The sequence below is a fragment of the Ailuropoda melanoleuca genome, chromosome 10 (genome assembly GCF_002007445.2).
Source record: "Ailuropoda melanoleuca isolate Jingjing chromosome 10, ASM200744v2, whole genome shotgun sequence".
NCBI classification, from domain to species: Eukaryota; Metazoa; Chordata; class Mammalia; order Carnivora; family Ursidae; genus Ailuropoda; species Ailuropoda melanoleuca.
The window spans coordinates 23691089-23707154 of record NC_048227.1 but is presented as its reverse complement, the minus strand read 5'-3'; the positions used below and the strand labels follow the sequence as shown (position 1 = coordinate 23707154).

Genomic DNA, 16066 nt, shown 5'->3' with positions numbered 1-16066 from the left:
GTCCTCCAGCTCCACTTTGAGTTCTTATTCCGCAAACTCCTTTCTCTCCGAAGGCATTTCCTGCGATTCCCTCTTGGGGGAGATGTCTCTCTTTGTCCTGTTGTATTTGGCTCTGGCCTGACTTCCCTTTTTCTCTTTAATTTTATTTTGAGAGTGTCTTTGGCATGTCCCATGCTTTGGGCTTTGTTATCAACGAGTAGGTGGGCTCAAGTGGCAGGAGTCAGAGTGGCCTTGGCAGCTTTTTGAGTTGGCAGCCTCTGCTCTGTTCAAGCCTCCCCCAAGGCCCACGGATCCCTGCGGTCTGAGACACAACATAGCACACATTATTATTATTATTATTATTATTATTATTACTATTATTTATTTATTTTTTAAAAAAGATTTTATCTCTTTATTTTAGAGACAGAAAGAGAGCATGCATGTGCAAGCAAGGGGAGGGACAGAGGGATCAGGGAGAGAGAATCTTTTTAGAAAAATTTTTGAATTTAAATTCAAATAACATATAATGTATTATTGATTTCAGAGGTAGAGGTCCGTGGTTCATCAGTCTTATGTAACACCCAGTGCTCATTACATCATGTGCTCTCCTTAATGTCCATCCCCCAGTTACCCTATTGCCCCACCTCACTCCCCTCCATCAACCCCTGTTTGTTTCCTATGGTTAAGAGTCTCTTATGGTTTGTCTCCCTCTCGGATTTTGTCCTGTCTTATTTTTTCCTGGGAGAGAGAAAATCTTAAGCAGGCTCCATGCTCAGTGCCGAGCCCCATGTGGGGTTCAATCCCACAACCTGGAGACCGTGACCTGAGCCGAAAGCAAGAGTTGGACACCCAACGGACTGAGCCACCCAAGCACCCCGACATGGCACATTCTTAAAGGTGTGTGAGAACATCCTCTTCAGAGGATTAGTAATATTATTTACAACACGTATGCAGATACATTTGTTTGTTAATGAATTCATTCATTCATTCATTTATTCATTCTTGGTCCCATTCCACAAAGAACTAAGTAAGCCTATTACTTATTAAACAGCTTTGTGAACAACACCATAAACAAACAACTCAGAGCATGCCTGGGGTTGAATTTGCTTGGGGTCTGAGTTGTCAGTGCTGTGTGACAAGCTACTCCAAAATGTGGTGGCTTAAAATATGGCCATTGATTTGCTCATGTCTGTGTGAGCAGGAGGGGCTTGTCTGTGCTCTGCGTGACATTAGTGGGGGTTGGCAGGTCCAAGAAGGCCTCTCAAGCTGTGGAGCCTCTCTTCATGTGGATTTTCTCTCCAGTAGGGGAGTTAAACTTGTTTGCATCATAATGCCTGGGTTCCAAGAGGTACCAGTCTAAGCCTTTGGACAAGACAAGCTTTAATGCAAACCTCTACTAGCTTCACACTTGCCAATGTCCCATTGGCTGAAGCAAGTCACGTGGCCAGGTCCAATCAGTGTGGGAGGAGACTGCACAAGGGTGTGATATCAGGAGGAGCAGTCCATTGGGGGCCACCAGTGTCATAGTCCACTCTAGGCTCCTCAGTCTCTCTTTCAGCGATGTCATGTCAGGTAGACATGGGTTTGAATCCTGCCTCTGCCACATACTAGCTTCTAGTGGTTTGAGTTGTGTCCTCCTCTCCCCCAAATTCCTATGTTGAAGTCCTAACCGCCAGGACCTCAGAATGTGACCTATTTGAATGTAAGGTCTTTACAGGGGTGATCAAAGTGAATGAGGTCATCAGGGTGGGCCCTAATCCATATGACTGGTGTCCTTGTACAAAGCAGAAATTTGTACACAGACAAGCACAGAGGGAAGACAATATAAGAGACAAAGAGAAAAGACAGCCATGTACAAGCCAAGGAGAGGGGCCTGGAAGGAATCAATCCTACTGCCACTTTGATCTTGGACATATAGCCCCCAGAACCGAGAGACAATGAACTTCTGTTGTTTAAACCACCCAGTTTGTGATGTTTTGTTATGGCAGCTCTAGGAACCTAATACATAACTCTGTGACCTTGGACAAGTTACAGAACTTCTCTGTATCTCAGTTTTTCTCTTGTATACAGTAGGCATGATAATAATAGCTATAAATATTATTACCTATAAGACTCATTGATACAATAAACACTTCTTACTTGCCAAGCACTGTTCTAGGCCTTGGAGATGCAGCAGCATAGATGATAGGAGGGGGTTCATGATCTCAGGGAGCTTACCTTCATTACAGACCAAAAAAAAAAAAAGCAAGTAAATAAAATAATTGAGATACTTCAGATTGGTCAGTGCTATGAAGAAAATAAAGTAAAATGGTGTCATACAGAGAAATGGAGAACGTGATTAGAATTTGCTCTCAGAGACCTGAAGCATGACAAGGAGCCACAGGTGGAAGATGAGAGGGAAGTGGGGTTCCCACAGGGCAAACAGCATGTACAAAGGGCCTGAGGTAGGCATGATCTTCCTGTGTTTGAGAAACAGGAAGAAGGAAAGAGTGGCTGGACCATGACGAAAGTACTGTTATAGGAGATCTGGGCTGACCAGTGCTGTGGTGAACAGGATATGCGTGTAATTCCAGTGTATTAAATAGGAGCCTATATGAGTTTCCTGTGACTTCTGTAACAAAGTGTCATGAATTAGGTGGCTTGAAACAGCAGAAATGTATTGTCTCACAGTTTTGGAGGTTAGAAGTCCAAAAGTGAGGTGTCAGCAGGGCCGTGCTCCCTCTAAAGGGTAGAGTCCTTCCTTGTCTCTTCCAGTTTCCTGTGGCGCCAGGCACTCCTTGGCTTATGGTGGCATAATTCCAATCTCTGCCTCCGTCTTCACGTGGCCTTCTTCCCTGTGTTCCTGAGTGTCTCTGTGTGTCCTCTCCTCGTGTTGAAGGACACCAGTCACTGAATTTAGGGCCCATCCTAATCTAGTATGACCTCATATATAAAGGTCATATTGCCAAATAAGATCACATTCTGAGGGGGCACTTGGGTGGCTGTGTTGGTTAAGCAGATCAGGTCACGGTCCCCGGGTCCTGGGATGGAGCCTGCTTATCCCTCTCCCCCCCTGCTCGTTCACTCTCTCTCACTATCTCTCTCCCTCTCAAATAAATAAATAAAATCTTAAAAAAAAAGAATGAATGGGGGCGCCTGGGTGGCACAGCGGTTAAGCGTCTGCCTTCGGCTCAGGGCGTGATCCCGGCGTTGTGGGATCGAGCCCCACATCGGGCTCCTCCGCTATGAGCCTGCTTCTTCCTCTCCCACTCCCCCTGCTTGTGTTCCCTCTCTCGCTGGCTGTCTCTATCTCTGTTGAATAAATACATTAAAAAAATCTTAAAAAAAAAAAAAAAGAATGAATGAATGAATGAATGTGATATGGGCCAGGCAATGTCCTAGGCATTGGGGATACAGCAGCCAGTAGGACAGACAAAAATTCCTGTCCTGTTAAAACTGACATTTTAGTCTGGGGAGAGATAATGAGCAAAAAACATATGGTCTAAGGTACTAAAACACATAGATCCTCAGATGGGGATGGGTGATATGGGGAAAAATATGGAGCACAAGGTGATGGGGCCGCAGGTGTGGCATTTTATTTATTTTTATTTTTATCTTTTTTTTTTTAAAGATTTTACTTATTTGACAGAGAGACAGCCAGCAAGAGAGGGAACACAAGCAGGGGGAGTGGGAGAGGAAGAAGCANATTTTTATTTTTATCTTTTTTTTTTAAAGATTTTACTTATTTGACAGAGAGCCAGCCAGCAAGAGAGGGAACACAAGCAGGGGGAGTGGGAGAGGAAGAAGCAGGCTCATAGTGGAGGAGCCTGATGTGGGGCTCGATCCCAGGGCTCTGGGATCATGCCCTGAGCCCAAGGCAGACGCTTAACGACTGAGCCACCCAGGTGCCCAAGATGTGGCATTTTAAATAGGCAGGTAAGAGAAGGACACATGTGAGCAGGGCTTGCAGGGCTGAGAGAGGGAGCAATGTCTGTATTTGGGAAAGGGCATTACAGGTGGGGGAACAGCCTTTGTGTTTCCCAGTATGCCATGGTGTCCTCTCTCTCCTCTAGGTGTTGTTGAGTTTTCCCACCCACCAAAGGCCAACTGTGCCTTCCTCCTCTCCTTTTGAATCTCACAGCCTCTGAGCTGATGGCCCACTTACCCTTGCAAGCGTCTGGAGGCGGCCTGCAGTGGAGCTCAGTGGCCACAGGGTGGCAGTTCTTCCCACAGATATGGCTCCTCACACAGCTCAGGCGAGCTCAGGGTGTTAAGTGGTTAAAGCAGGTCCGTTTCTCTTTGTCCTTCAAAGGACTTTTTGGCTCCAAGGAGCAGACTTCTTTGTGTTCTACAACTCTTTGTGTCTCCACCTTCTGAAGGTGAGGTTGACAAACGGTGGGGCTCAGACTGTGAGTGGGGCTTTCCCATGGCAGGCTGATGAGATGATCACAGATGGAGAGTTTGTGGTGGGATTGAGGAGCGTGGGGCTCAGAGAGGGGAGGTGAGTGACCCAATGTCACACAGCTGACTCGCGCCAGAACTGTACTTTCTGGTACCTGGACCGGTTCTGCCCCACTGTGCCACCCCGCCTGCTTCCCCAGGCCTGGACACAGATTGAGTCAGTGGTAGAGTGGGGAGAGGAATGAAAGGAGCACTGGATCTGGAGTCCACAGATGTGAACTTCCCACCCGGCTCATGAGAAGTGGAATCAGAAAGATGGTCTTGGGGCGCCTGGGTGGCACAGTGGTTAAGCGTCTGCCTTCGGCTCAGGGTGTGATCCCGGCGTTATGGGATTGAGCCCCACATCAGGCTCCTCCGCTATGAGCCTGCTTCTTCCTCTCCCACTCCCCCTGCTTGTGTTCCCTCTCTCGCTGGCTGTCTCTATCTCTGTTGAATAAATGAATAAAATTAAAAAAAAAAAAAGAAAAAAAAAAAGAAAGATGGTCTTTCTCTGCTGCTGGTGTAGACCTTAGGACCTAGGTTTTCTGTCTGCAAAATGGGAATAAACAATGGAGTAGTGCCTGTGTTTAGAGATCAAATATGGGCTAGTCTTGGGTATGAGATCTTTAATTAGACCCTTCAGTAACTACGTTGGGAAAACTTAATGACTGAAGCTTTGGGGAATCAGGTACAACTGGTTTCAGAGCCCATTTCCTAGCTCTATGACCTTAACCTCTCTCAGCCTCAATTTCCTCCTCTGTAAAATGGGTCTAATAAAATCACAGATTAAATGAGGTAATGCAGTACAGAGCCTAGCCCTGTCCTTGGCATGTTAAAACTGAATTACATATCAATACTAGGTTGGAGTGGGGAGGGGAGTGGAGGGGTAGCTAAGGTCAGAATGGAGGTGGGGTGGGGCTCAGAAATATAGTCAAATTAAAAGCTTGGGAACCCCTAATCATTTCCCTGGGTGGATGGGGGGAAAGCTGAGAATTCAGGCTTTAGTCTAGAAGTAAAGATAAAATAATCACCACAGTAGCTCCTATTCTTTAAGTACATATGTTATTTCATTTGTTTCTCACAACCACCAAAGGGGAGGGCATTATTGCCAAACCCATTTTACAGCATGGGTGACCAAGGCTCAGAGAGGTTAGTAACCTGCTTATGGTGGCACAACTGATAAATAGCAGAGTCTGAACTTTTGGATGTCAAAGCCACTGGGCTCCGCCAACTTGCTGTAATGTCTCTCAGTTTTCCTATTTGTACCCTTGGGATAAGATCTATACAGCCCCATTGTGTGATGCCAATTCTGACCATCAACCCTCATGGATAGTCTCCAATTCTTCTAAAAACAAAACAAAACAAAACAAATAGTAATTACAGCCTGGCTCCAGGAGAGAAGCAAACCATACTTTTTATTTAAAAAAACAATTAACCTTTAAAATATGTATTTATTTTCACTTCCTTATTTTGATAATTTTCATAATTATATACAGCATGTATTTGAGTAGTATATTCATGGTCCAGCTTCGAGGGTTATCAACATTTGCTGTCTTGTTGAATCTATCCCCACTGCCAAAATTCAATTTTTCTCAAGAGGGATTTCTCAAGATTTAACTTAAAAAAATCTTGTCAAACCCACCCCAGTCCTCCCTCCACACAATTTTTTCTGGAGCTTTATTGAGATACAACTGACATATAACATTGTGCAAGTTTAAGGTATACAATGTAATGATTTGATATATGTATATATTACAAAATGATTACACAATAAGGTTGGTTAACACATCCATCACCTCACGTAGTTACAGTTTTTTTGGTGTGGTGAGAACTTTGAAAATCTACTTTCTCTTTTTTTTTTTTGTAATTTTTAAAAAAGATTTTATGTATTTATTTGACAGAGAGAGAGACAGCCAATGAGCAAGGGAACACCAGCAAGGGGCAGTGGGAGAGGAAGAAGCAGTCTCCCGGGGGAGCAGGGAGCCCAATGCAGGGCTTGATCCCAGGACCCTGGGATCACACCCTGAGCCAAAGGCAGATGCTTAATGACTGAACCACCCAGGCACCCCTGAAAATCTATTTTCTTAGCAACTTTCGAATATATAGTTAGCTATAGTCACCATGCTGTACATTATATCCCCAGAACTAATTCATCTTATAACTAGGAATCAGTTTTTTGTTTGTTTGTTTGTTTTTGCTGAGAGTATTTGAAGTAATGCCCTGAGCGTCAAATCATTGGATGGCCTGGATCTTTTAAATTTGTTCCATCTACCTACACTGGCCTGTTCATCCTACCTCTATCAATAAAGGTATGTTCCACTGCAAGTGAGAGAAGATTCAAATAATAAGGCTTAAGCAATAAAGGCGTTTGATTAATTTGTATAATCCAAAGTCTGGAGGTAAGCAGTTAGAGAGTTGGGGAAGTCACTCAGTGATTGCTAGGCACTAGGGTGGTGTCTCTGTGAAGTATCAGTCTTACCTCATGGCCTCAAAATGACTGCCACAGCTCCAAGCATCATGTCCTAATAAAACAGCATTCAAAACGGGAAGGGTGGGAAGAAGGGAGCAAGAGGGCCATCTCCTTGTTGGAGCCTGCAGTTTTCCACAGGAACAGTACTGATCACAGGGGGTGTTTTTTTTTTTTTTTAAAGATTTTATTTATTTATTTGACAGAGACAGAGACAGCCAGCGAGAGAGGGAATACAAGCAGGGGGAGTGGGAGAGGAAGAAGCAGGCTTCCAGCAGAGGAGCCTGATGTGGGGCTCGATCACAGGGGGTGTTTTTGGAAATGGTGTGGGGACATTTTTGTTGTCGCAGTGATCAGAGGGTGCCAGGGGCATTAGAGTCTTGGGAGTCAGAGATGTTACACATCCTGCAAGGCAAAGGTCAGTTCCTCCAGTGGAGAGTCCCTCCTAGACATTCATTATAATCATTTGAGCCAAGAACCTAACACCTCTTATGCATGAACAGCTTTGAGTGTTTTAATACAGACCAACTTTTCCAGGAATGCAGCTACCAGCTGTTAACAAAGGAAGTCTGTACTTTGTTTTGTTGAGAATTTTAGTAAAAGTTGCTCCTTCTCTATTTCAGGTGGCAACCAGCTCCGTGGTGTTTGAGGGACTATCAGCCAATTCATGCCTGTCCATGATTGTGGCTGTTGCTTCTATAGTTAAGTCTAGCTGTAAACATCCAGCTGCTTCATTCTGAGGTCTTCTGTGTAATGGCGTCTGAGCATTTATATATTAAAGTGCCTATTATCTGTTTCAGGTATCCTTTTAGTGTTTTTTCCCTTATATTACAATGAGGTTATTATATCGACCTAAAAAAAATTATGTGCGAAAAAATTAGGTGTTGAATTTCCCTTTAGGAAGAGTAAAGGGAGGGGTTACAAACATTATAAACAAGGAGCTACTGGGTCTGAAAGGTTGCCACCCCTTAGCTTAGAAGTATCTCCTGAAGATGGGGCACCTACCCTGACTGCTTGGCCGCCTGATCCTGCACAAAATTGGGGAGCTGTTGGCAGGGAAGAAGGGGGGGTTGCTGTTGGATAGGAGGCTATCGGTGTCCCCACTGATGGTCACTTTCAGCATCTCAGCGAAGATCTCGGGTCCTGGGGGGCTCGAAAAGAGCAAAGCTGCTCACAATTGAGTATATAGATGGGTGGAGAGGGGTGTAAGTGCTGCAAGGCAGGGGCGCAGATATCTGGGTAGATATTTGTATATGTTATGTGCCATGTGGTGTGTATATGTAGCTGTGACATGCAGATAGATGTTAATATTCTCTGATTTAGGTTATGGTCTAAATAAAGAGAAGAGAGAGATAATAGAGGTTTGGGTGCAATAGTAATTATAGTAATCCCCCTCATCTGCGGTTTCTCTAACCGCAGTTTCGGTTACCCTGGGATCAGCTGCCGTATGAAGCCAAGGCTCCTCGTGTGACGAATCAGCAGCAGGTCAAAAGGTGACTAACGCCTAACGCTACGTCAAGGCGCCTACGTCACGGCGCCTACGCCACGGCGCCTACGTCAGGGCGCTGCGTCACCCACCTCGCTTTGCCTCACTGCGTAGGCATTTTCGCACCTCACACGGTAACAAGAAGGGTGAGTACAGGCTTGGGAGTGGGAGAGGCCACACTCACGCAACTTTTATGACAGTATATTGTTAACTTTGTTCTGTTTAATTATTCTCGTAATCTCTCACTGCGCCGAATTTATAAATTAAACTTTTCTCATAGGTGCGTATGTAGAGGAGAAAACAGTATGCACTGTTCAGTTCTCGGGATCAGGTGTGCGCGGGAAGGGGGTTGGTGTCTAACGTGCCCGCGGGATGGCGGGGGCGGGGGGGGGGAGGGCTTGTGGTATTTGTCAGAGAAGCTGTATGCAGCTTTCCTTGGTTCCTCAGACAACCTCTGTTAACAGTTTAAAAAACCCGTGAGGCTTAAGACTGGTGGTGGTGGAAAGAGGGTGGGTGGGGATTTTAGTCCTTAGGTGGTGTTTCTTTTTTATTCTAAGATTTTATTATTTATTTGAGAAAGCGCGCGTGCGCTAGTGGGGGAGGGTCAGGGAGAGACGCAAGCAGACTCCTCAAGGATCCCGGAGCCCGGCTTGGGGCTCCTTCTCACCACCGGGAGATCATGACCTGAGCCAAAATCAAGAGTTAACTGATTGAGCCACTTAACTGACTGAGCCACCCAGGCATCCCTCACTAGGTGGTATTCTCTCTTTTATTTTTTCTTTCTTTTATTTATTTATTTTTTAAAATTTTACTAATTTGAGAGAGCGCCAGAGAGTGTGCAGGGTGGGGGGAGGGAGGGAGAAGCAGGCTCCACGTGGGAGCCTGAGGCGAGGCTAGATGGGGACCCTGGGATCATGACCTGAGCCTAAGGCAGACACTTAACCGACTGAGCCACTCAGGCGCCCCTACGTTGTGTTTCTTTAAACCAGCATTGCCTTGACTTGCCTGAGGATCAGAAGGGGTGTCCTGAGGAGAGGATTTTGGATTTAATTCCAAGGGCTGTGAGAGTCCTTGGTAGTTTGAGCAGGAGAGTTAAGGGAGTACTTGTTAAAAAATGCATGCACCCAGGCTCCATTCCAGCCTCTAAGAATCGGGGTGAGTGGGTGGGGGGTTGTCTAGGATTGGTAAGCACACCCCAAAGTGATTCTTATCGTTATGCAATTTAAGGGATACCGTGCCTCACAGTGGGGGTTCTTATTACCTGAGCAGGCATCAGAATATCCCAGAGCACTTATTAAACCACTGTGTGCTGGGACTCGCTCCCAGAGTTTGATTCAGTAGGTTGGGGGAAAGACAGAGATTGTGCTTTTTCAAAAAGTTCCCAGTGCTGCTGATGCCGTGGGTCCCTGGACTACATCTGAGAAGCACTGGCTCATAGCAGGGGTTCTCAGCCCTGGCTGCACATTAGTATCATCTGGGAACCTTAAAAAATACCAAAGTCCCAGCAACACAAGGGTCACAAGACGTCAAAATCTGTAGTGGTAGGATCCAGCATTAAAACAAACAAGGCCAATCTTTCCAGTGTGTAACCAGTGCTGGGAACCATTATCTGAAAGTTGGCTTTTCTGGTTTTTGTTTTGTTTTTTCTCTTGAAATCAAATGGCATCTGATTTCTTTTTTAAAGTTTATTTATTTTTTTAGTAATCTCTACACCCAATGTGTGGCTTGAACTCATGGCCCTAGTTCAAGACTCAAACACTTTTCCAGCTGAGCCAGCCAGGCCCCTGTGATTTCTTTCTTTCTTTCTTTTTTTTTTATTTACTTAAGTAATCTCTACACCCAATATGGGGCTCAAACTCACGACCCTGAGATCAAGAGTTGCATGTTCTACCAATTGAGCCAGTCAGATACCCCTTATTATCTGAAAGTTTTAAACACTGAGCTGGTTATCAAAAAATGCAGCGCCTTCAGCCCCCTCCCTGCAATCAGAAACACCTGGGTTGGGGATCCTTGCGTTTTAAACAAGCATCACAGGTGCACTGAAATTAGAGAATCATTTTCTGGCCACGTGGCCACTGCCACCCCCCAAACTTCACAGTGTTGGGGGACACGATGTGGAAATGACCCAGGTCATTTAATAATACAATTAATAACAACTACCATGTGTTGAGCCCCACTGTGAGAGGGAACATTCAGCTATAACATCTCCTTGTTCCCAGTATAACCATGAAGGAGGTAGAAGTTATTGGCCCCATTTGACAGATAGGGAAACTGAGGCTTAGAGAAATGACGTGACTGGCTTAAGGCTACTCTGCCCCTAAGTGGCAGAGCCAGGATCTGAACCCAGGGCTCTCAAACATTAAAGCCCCTGTCCTTTGTGCCAGGTCATGTTCTTTGCTTAGGGTCTTCTTCAGGCGTGTGTGTGTGTGTGGGGGGGGTGGGGACTGGGAACACTTGCAGAAGTACAAATTATTTTGTATCAGTGAAGATGTAGCATGGGGGGTCAGGCCACCATAGTTATTGAATCTACAGTTAGATTCATTTGCGTCAGTCATCTTGCCTCTTCCTTCTGGAACTGGCTTCTTGGTGTTAAATGGGTAAGTTGGCCTCATTTGGGCAGTTGTAATTAACTCACTGACCATTGAGATTTTCTTAGCCCCAGTAGCTCCCATATGCCATAAAGCTTCCATTAATGCAGCCCCTCTATGATGCGCTCAGGGTCCCAGGCCTGGGAGGGAGCCAGCCCCATGCTCAGGGGGTTTAGCAGAAAGGAAAGACTGTTGGGTTTTTCAAACTCTTGCCTTAGTTCAGGCATTCAGCATTTCCCCGTCTGGCCTGGCATTGACTTCAGAAGCTTGACTGGTGGGGACTAAGGGAAGGAAGGCACTTAGAAAGTAAAGTGGAGTTTGGGTTCATGTGCACATGAGCTGCTCAGAATGCAGTAAAAGCCTTTGGATCAGATGGCCTTGAGGTTAAATCTATGCTCTGCCTCTTTTTCATTAAAAATTGAGATACAATTCATTTACCATAAAATTCACAATGTGAAAGTGTACAATTCAGTGGGTTTTAGTATATTTATAGAGATGTATAACCATCATCACTAATTCCTAAGCATTTTTGTCATCTCCCCCCCCTCCCCCGCCGAAACCCTGTTTCCACTTGCTGTCACTCCTGATTGCCTTCTGTCCCCCAGCCCCTGGCAACCACCAGTGTGCTTTCTGCCTATCCTGACCAATCTGGATATATCAATGGAATCATACAGTATGTGGTGTTTTGTGTCTGGCTTCTTTCACTCAGCATAACGTTTTCAAGATTCATCCATGTTGTAGTGTGTGTCAGTCTCTCATTACTTTTTATGTTTGAACAATATTTCCTTGAGTGGATATATAACGTTGTGTTTGTCCATTTGTCTGTTGATGAGCATTTGAATTTTTCCCGCTTTTTGGCTCTCTTCATTAGTGCTGCAATGAGCATGGATGGACATGGCTTTATTTCTCTTGGGTATACACTTAAGAGTGGCATTGGTGGATCATATGGCAACTCCATGTTTAACTTTTTGAGGAACTACTAGACTGTATAGCATCTACCCTGCTCCTATTTGGGGGGAGTGACCTTGCCTCTGGGCCCCCTTGGTCTTCACCTATGTAGAATGGGAACCAATGGAGTGCCAGCGTCATTGGGTTGTTATAATAGGGGGAATAAACTAACAGAGGCAAAGCCCTACAGCACCATCCATGGCCCTGGGCCAAGCACTTAATAACTGTTAGCTGTTATTAGTATTTACTTACATATTTACTTATTTATGAAAGGAATGCAGTCCCAAAATATATACAACCCTCACCGGGAAGAGGAATAATAAAATAGGCTTAGAAAATCAATGGGGATATAAATGGCAGTATTTCCTGGAGTCCAAGTGTGGGTTTTATTAAAGTTCAATGCAGTAAGCATTTCTGCATTGGGGCTGAGCTTATTTACTCTTACAGCCTGAGCAAAGCAGAGAGACTGGGACTCTAACTCATCACCTGGGGGTCTGTTAGCTCCCTGGGATGGCATTCCTTCACACCTGCACCCTTATTTCTAGTTTGTCATTAAGGTAGGTGATCTGAAGATTGGATAGATCTATAGTTGGCTGGCCTGGGATGAGGAGTCAAGAAAGAGCCCAGAAGAAATTCTGATGAGCTGTCTACTGTCCTTGGTAATAGTAGAAAGAGCTACCATTTTTTGAGCACTAAGTATGTGCCAAGTAATTTGTTCAAAGCTGGGGATACAACCTTGACTATTGAGTATGTCACAATTATTTGAGTCTTTTTGGTCAAAGATGTAATTAATAAGTAATATGTGCTACATATGTGTTAGGTGCTGTGCTAACTTCCTCACATACATTATCTCATTTAATCCACATAATAGATCTATGGATTGTTCCCATATAATTATTGTTTTACAAGTAAGAAAACAGACTCAGACAAATTAAAAGACTTACCCAAAGGCTCTCGAGGAAGAGGTGAAGTTATAATGTGAACATGGGTCTGCATTTGCTAATGTGTATAAGGGGGCTGAATCCTTTTCCAGCTCTTTCTCTTGGTTCCTCACCTCCTCCTCAGTGTGCTCTGGCCACCCTGGCCTCCTTTCAATTCTGAGAACACACCAGTCTCCTTTTCTCATGGGAGCCTTTGTACTTGTGTTCTCTCTGCCTGAAACCTGTTCCCCTACCACCTCTTTCACTTAATTAACTAACTCCTGTTATTCTTGTGTTCCATAGCAGAGGTTGCTCATTGTCTCTCAAAAACAACTACCCCTGTTCAGTAACAACTGTGGGTGACGCCTTAGGGACTACAGTTTCCAGCCTCTTGCAACATGGTATGTTCATGGGACTGTTTTCTGACCAGTAAGGTGGAAGTAGAATATTCTGTAAGGCACAGTCATCTCTTTAAATGGGTGGGGGCGTGTTCCCTTATTTCTCTAATGTCCTTGTCCTGTCGTCTCTGATGCCCATGTGGTGGCTGGAGCTCTAGCAACCATTTTGGACCATGCAGTGACCTAGGGAATGAAAGTCACATGTTAAGGAATGGAAAGCACAAAGACAGAAGGAGGCTGGGCTCCTGATAACTGATGGAGCTGCCAAATAGTCTTGGGTGTGTACATTCAGGTTTCTCATGGGATGAGAGAAATTAGAAACTGTTTTGTTAAAGCTACTAAGTTGGGTCTCTGTTACTAGCAACTAAATAAAATTCCTAAGTAATATAATTTCTTGGCTTAAATATCACTTTCTCAGAATGGCTTATGTGGAACTCCAAATAGGTCCTTCCTTTTGTTCTTTCTTTAAACACCTGGTTCTTTTCTTTCATTGCCCTGATTCCAATTAAAATAAATATTTATGTATTACTTTCTTTGTTTTCTCCACTGGGCTTTTGGACATATGGGCAAGGCCACTGGGTATAGTTAGATTTACCTGGCACAAATCCAGGAGATACCCGTTAAATAATAGTTTATGTGAATGCCATTTCCTGAATTGTGTAGTGCATAGACTGTGTGAATGAACATGGCAGCCTTATCTGCAAGGTCAGGAGGGACTTTGACCTTGAGGCTTATTAGTGTACTCCTGGCAGTTAGCATAACGTCTGGGCCAAGGTCAGTCCTCAACAAGCAGTGGTTGCAGGAAGAAAGGATTAACAAAAATGATGGATGCCCTGAACTGGGTACTGAGGGCAGAAAGATGGATGAGGCATGGAAATCATAGCAACAAGGCATGGATAGTCTCTAACCTTGAAAAGAACAAAGGATTCTGGGGCTTGGAGGGAGGTGGTCCCACTGCTTGGAGGAGCTGGAGGCTTTGTAGATAGGAGAGACCCTTCTCTTATTTAGTAGCTTCAGTGTTCGATCTGTAAAGTGGGGGCATTGTAGAAAAATGGTTTTGTTTAACCTTTATTTTCTCTTTTATTTTTTTTACATCTTTGTTTAAGTAGGCAATGCCTATATGGTAAAATACTCAAGTAGTACAAAAAGCATAGAAAAAAGTACATTCCTTTTATTCCTAACTCCTAGAACTTCTCCCTACACACCCTCTGAATTAATCCCCCACCCCCAGCCTCCTGGCTGTTACTATTACCAGTTGTTTCTTTTAAGGGAGCAAATTTCTGATTTATTTCATGAAGATAGCTTAGAAAAGCAGTGTTGTCACCAGGTGGGGATGTAGCTCAGTGGTAGAGCGCATGCTTAGCATGCATGAGGTCCTGGGTTTGATCCCCAGCATCTCCATTCTATTGTGCCCTTGCTTGGGGAAATATCTTCTCTGTTAACAGCTACAGCACGTTACTGTAGAATTTGCAAATTAATCATCTTGCCTCCGAGTACTTACGGTTTTCTTCTGTTATGCTTATAACTCTCCTGTTTTATTTTTTAATTGACTTATAATTGACATATTATATTATTTTCAGGTATACAAACATAATAATTATATATTTGTATGTATTGTGAGATTATCACCACAGTAAGTCTAGTTAACATCTATTACCACATACAGTTACAAAAAATAGTTTTTCTTATGATGAGAACTTTTATTATTTTTTTTTAGAGAGGAGGAGAGAGAAAGGGTGGGGGGGGGCAGAGGGAGAGAGATAAGCAGTCTCCAGGCCCAGCAGGGAGCCAGATGAGGGGATCAAGGGTGGGGGCTCCACACAGGGCTCAATGTGGGGCTTGATCTTACAACCCTGAGATCATGACCTGAGCCAAAATCAGGAGTCAGACACTTAACCCACTGAGCCACCCAGGTGTCCCTGATGAGAACTTTTAAGATCTACTCTCTTAGCAACTTTTAAATATGTAATACAGTATTATGAAGATAGTCACCGTGGTGTACATTACATCCCCATGACTTACTTATTTTATAACTAGAAGTTTGTACCTTTTAACTTCCTTGACCCATTTCACTCCCCACCCCCCAGCAACTACCAGTCTGTTCTCTGTGTCTATGAGCTTGATTTTTTTAGGTTCCACATGTAAGTGAGATCATAGGATATTTGTCTTTCTCTGTCTGACTTACTTTAGCACAATGCCGTCAAGTTCCATCCTGTCACAGATGGCAAGCTTTCCTCCTTTTTTTTTTCTTTTTTTTTTTTTAATGGACAAATAGCATTCCATTGTATATGCACACCCTACTTTCTTTATCCATTCATCTCTTGATGAACACTTAGGTTGTTTCAGTGTCTTGGCTATTGTAAATAATGCTGCAGTGAACATAGGGGTGCATATATCTTTTCAAATCAGTGTTTTCATTTTCTTTGAATAAATACTTAGAAGTGGAATTTTTGGATCATATAGTTCTACTTTTAATTTTGGGGCAACCTCCAAAATTAAAACTCCACAAAACACTGCTGTTTTCCGTAGTGCCTGCACTAGTTTACAGTCCCATCAGTGGTGCGCTGGAGTTCCCTTTCTTCACATTCTTGCCAACACTTGTTACCTTTTATCTTTTTGATGATAGCCTTCTAAGAGGTATGAGGTGTTAAGTCATTGTGGTTTTGATTTACATTTCCCTGGTGATGAGTGATGTGGAGCACCTTTTCGTGTACCTGTTGGCCATCTTTATATCTTTGGAAAAATGTCTGTTGAGATCCTCTGCTGTGTAACCATTTCGTGTGTGTATCTTTCAGTTATCTATATGACACAAATATACATGTGCTACATATGTGTGTATCAAATTTGAATATTTTAAAATA

At 43.9% G+C, this 16066-nt stretch overlaps 1 non-coding gene across 1 annotated transcript; it reads left to right on the top strand.

The window, feature by feature from the left end:
* Positions 1-14534: 14534 nt before the first annotated feature.
* Positions 14535-14606, top strand: TRNAA-AGC. Its single transcript has one exon. It is a non-coding gene; the product is annotated as a tRNA-Ala (tRNA).
* The last annotated feature ends 1460 nt before the right edge of the window (positions 14607-16066 follow it).